Consider the following 5,000-nt stretch of genomic DNA (forward strand, 5'->3'; position numbering starts at 1 on the left):
TGTTCGCTTAGAGGCAAACAACACTGAGCCAGGCATGAGAGCCCCTGCTGTCCCGGAAGACTGAGTGTTGTCGATCTCCGTAGCCGATGTGAGAGTAAGACTTTTAAACATTGACTGGGTACTGGTACTCCTTGTATTTAGCCTCATTATTGTTATTTATTGTTACACTATTTCATATTTTTATTTGTACATTTTCTTACTTTAACTCTGCATTGTTGGGAAAGGGCTCGTAAAATCAGCATTTCACAGTGAAGTCTTCACCTGTTGTATTCGGCGTGTGTGAAAAATTAAAACTAAATGTGCTAAGATTTGACAGGGAATCATTTGACAGGGATTCATTTGACACAGGGAGTCATTTGACAGGGAATCATTTGACAGGGAGTAATTTGGGACACAGGCGGTGTGTTACCTTGAGGAGGTCGAGGATCTTGACACAGAGCTCATAGTCAAAGTTCCCATAGCTGGAATTGGTCATGTCATAGATGAAAATTAAACCATCTCTCTGGGTGTCAACACTGGAGAGAGGAAGGGAGGGAGAGAGAGGGGGGGAGGTGAGATTTCTGTTATGTACATTAAAGGATTGAGAGGTGAAGGAGACAAAGAGAGAATAGGACTAATTAAGGAACGAGAGAGAGAGAGTGTATAGGACTAATTAAGGAACGAGAGAGTATAGGACTAATTAAGGAGAGAGAGAGAGAGAGAGTATAGGACTAATTAAGGAGAGAGAGAATAGGACTAATTAAGGAACGAGAGAGAGAGAGTGTATAGGACTAATTAAGGAACGAGAGAGTATAGGACTAATTAAGGAACGAGAGAGAGAGTGTATAGGACTAATTAAGGAGAGAGATAATAGGACTAATTAAGGAACGAGAGAGAGAGTATAGGACTAATTAAGGAGAGAGAGAATAGGACTAATTAAGGAACGAGAGAGAGAGAATAGGACTAATTAAGGAGCGAGAGAAAGAGAGTAGGACTAATTAAGGAGAGAGAGAATAGGACTAATTAAGGAGCGAGAGAGAGAGAATAGGACTAATTAAGGAGAGAGAAAATAGGACTAATTAAGGAACGAGAGAGAGAGAGAGAGTATAGGACTAATTAAGGAGAGAGAGAATAGGACTAATTAAGGAACGAGAGAGAGAGAGTGTATAGGACTAATTAAGGAACGAGAGAGTATAGGACTAATTAAGGAACGAGAGAGAGAGAGAGTATAGGACTAATTAAGGAGAGAGATAATAGGACTAATTAAGGAACGAGAGAGAGAGTATAGGACTAATTAAGGAGAGAGAGAATAGGACTAATTAAGGAACGAGAGAGAGAATAGGACTAATTAAGGAGCGAGAGAAAGAGAGTAGGACTAATTAAGGAGAGAGAGAATAGGACTAATTAAGGAGCGAGAGAGAGAGAATAGGACTAATTAAGGAGAGAGAAAATAGGACTAATTAAGGAACGAGAGAGAGAATAGGACTAATTAAGGAGCGAGAGAGAGAGTATAGGACTAATTAAGGAGAGAGAGAGAGAATAGGACTAATTAAGGAGAGAGAAAATAGGACTAATTAAGGAACGAGAGAGAGAATAGGACTAATTAAGGAGAGAGAAAATAGGACTAATTAAGGAGCGAGAGAGAGAGTATAGGACTAATTAAGGAGAGAGAGAATAGGACGAATTAAGGAACGAGAGAGAGAATAGGACTAATTAAGAGAGAGAGAGGTAGGGAGGGAGAGGTAGGGAGAATGGAGAGAGACCGAGAAGAAGAGAGAAATAAAGTAGGGCGGGGGGGGTGGGGGGGGTTACCTCTCGATGGCTTTGTCCAGCTGAAAGATGATGGCCTGCAGCACAGCCCTATGGGTAGTGACGTCAGAGCGGTGGAGACGAGCGGTGAACAGAGCCAGAGCTGCACCCTTAGCATCACGACCAGGCTGAAACACACAGAGCTTTACTGTAAACACAACAAACAGCATTCTGGAGGACCTTTACTTAGTCCTCATGAGCTTTACTGTAAACACAACAAACAGCATTCTAGAGGACCTTTACTTAGTCCTCATGAGCTTTACTGTAAACACAACAAACAGCATTCTGGAGGACCTTTACTTAGTCCTCATGAGCTTTACTGTAAACACAACAAACAGCATTCTGGAGGACCTTTACTTAGTCCTCATGAGCTTTACTGTAAACACAACAAACAGCATTCTGGAGGACCTTTACTTAGTCCTCATGAGCTTTACTGTAAACACAACAAACAGCATTCTAGAGGACCTTTACTTAGTCCTCATGAGCTTTACTGTAAACACAACAAACAGCATTCTGGAGGACCTTTACTTAGTCCTCATGAGCTTTACTGTAAACACAACAAACAGCATTCTGGAGGACCTTTACTTAGTCCTCATGAGCTTTACTGTAAACACAACAAACAGCATTCTGGAGGACCTTTACTTAGTCCTCATGAGCTTTACTGTAAACACAACAAACAGCATTCTAGAGGACCTTTACTTAGTCCTCATGAGCTTTACTGTAAACACAACAAACAGCATTCTGGAGGACCTTTACTTAGTCCTCCTGAGCTTTACTGTAAACAACAGACAGCATTCTAATAGACCTTTATTTTACAGTCCTCATGAGCTTTACTGTAAACAGACGAATACCTATTTTACAGCCTCCTGAAACTGTAAACAAACAGCATTCTAATAGACCTTTATTTTACAGTCCTCCTGAACTTTACTGTAAACACACAGATCTAAAGACAAACAGCATTCTAGAACATTTTACAGTCCTCCTGAACTTTACTGTAAACACACAGCATTCTAATAGACCTTTATTTTACAGTCCTCCTGAGCTTTACTGTAAACACAACGACAGCATTTTCTACCTCTTTTCTCACATCCTCTCTCTCCCTCTCTCCCTCCCTCCTCCCTCCCTCCCTCCCCTCCTCTCTCTCTCTCTCTCTCTGTCTAATTGGTGAGGGTTTGTTCAGACAGCCCAATTCATCATAAGACAAACCCTCAGGGAATGAAGACGAGAGAGAGGGAATGCGGGAGAGAAGGAGTCAGACGAGAGGGCGAGAGGGCCTGCTGCCTGTCAGCTCACTCTTATCCTTATTTTCCCTCCTCTCAGTTTTTCCAGGGAGGGAGAGAGAGAAGAGAGAGAGAGAGGGTAGAGAGAGGGAGGGAGAGAGAGAGAGAGAAGAGAAAGAGAGAGAGAGGAGAGAGAGAGAGAGAGAGAGAGGGAGAGAGAGGGAGAGAGAGGGAGAGAGAGAGAGAGAGAGGGTGGAGAGAGGGAGGGAGAGGGAGGGAGAGAGAGAGAGAGGGTAGAGAGAGGGAGAGAGATAGAGAGAGAGGGTAGAGAGAGGTTAGAGAGAGACGGAGGGAGAGAGAGAGAGAGTGAGGGGGGGTAGAGAGAGGGAGGGAGAGAAAGAGAGAGAGGGAGGGAATGTAAGACACATTAGTTAGGCTATTAGTTCAACAAGCTGCTTCTGTTCCTGTCACTGTTGTAACAAACAACACACACACACACACACATACACACACACACACACACACACACACACACACACACACACAACACACACACACATATACATACACACACACACACATATACATAACACACACACACACATATAAAACACAACATACACACACACACACACATATACACACACACCAAAAAAACAATATATACAAACACACACACACACACATATATAAACACACACACACAAAATATAACACACTTTTGTCTAATAAAAAAAATTCAAAGCCAATAAATAAAAGTGTCGCAGGCCAAAATGGCAGAGAGAAACAGAATCCCCTGGAAACTGATGCTGTTATACACTGATGGAACAGAATCCCCTGGAAACTGATGCTGTTATTCACTGATGGAACAGAATCCCCTGGAAACTGATGCTGTTATACACTGATGGAACAGAATCCCCTGGAAACTGATGCTGTTATTCACTGATGGAACAGAATCCCCTGGAAACTGATGCTGTTATTCACTGATGGAACAGAATCCCCTGGAAACTGATGCTGTTATACACTGATGGAACAGAATCCCCTGGAAACTGATGCTGTTATTCACTGATGGAACAGAATCCCCTGGAAACTGATGCTGTTATACACTGATGGAACAGAATCCCCTGGAAACTGATGCTGTTATTCACTGATGGAACAGAATCCCCTGGAAACTGATGCTGTTATTCACTGATGGAACAGAATCCCCTGGAAACTGATGCTGTTATTCACTGATGGAACAGAATCCCCTGGAAACTGATGCTGTTATTCACTGATGGAACAGAATCCCCTGGAAACTGATGCTGTTATTCACTGATGGAACAGAATCCCCTGGAAACTGATGCTGTTATTCACTGATGGAACAGAATCCCCTGGAAACTGATGCTGTTATTCACTGATGGAACAGAATCCCCTGGAAACTGATGCTGTTATACACTGATGGAACAGAATCCCCTGGAAACTGATGCTGTTATTCACTGATGGAACAGAATCCCCTGTAAACTGATGCTGTTATACACTGATGGAACAGAATCCCCTGGAAACTGATGCTGTTATTCACTGATGGAACAGAATCCCCTGGAAACTGATGCTGTGATGAAGAGGGAGACTAACGCGGCTGGTGATGAAGAGGGAGACTAACACGGCTGGTGATGAAGAGGGAGACTAACGCGGCTGGTGATGAAGAGGGAGACTAACACGGCTGGTGATGAAGAGGGAGACTAACACGGCTGGTGATGAAGAGGGAGACTAACGCGGCTGGGGCTGAAGAGGGAGACTTCATTGATACGCCGTGATCTATTGGCGGGTAAAGAAATGAGCTCATGGAAAACACAGACTATTGGCCAATGCTGCAGTAGGCCCTTCCACACCGAGGATTGGTGATTTTCGAGGGGGGGGATTATTGGAAAGATTTTCTCAAATAACTTACTGTGAAGAACTATAGTTTTAATATATTATCATTCAGAAATGGAGGTTTAAATTTATTTTTTTTAA

At 42.8% G+C, this 5,000-nt stretch overlaps 1 pseudogene; it reads right to left on the bottom strand.

Annotated features, from left to right (window-relative positions):
* The window catches only part of LOC106596240 (tyrosine-protein phosphatase non-receptor type 9-like), a 52,160-nt pseudogene that overhangs the window by 39,536 nt on the left and 7,624 nt on the right, over positions 1-5,000 (bottom strand).

The sequence above is a fragment of the Salmo salar genome, chromosome ssa08 (assembly GCF_905237065.1).
Source record: "Salmo salar chromosome ssa08, Ssal_v3.1, whole genome shotgun sequence".
NCBI lineage: Eukaryota > Metazoa > Chordata > Actinopteri > Salmoniformes > Salmonidae > Salmo > Salmo salar.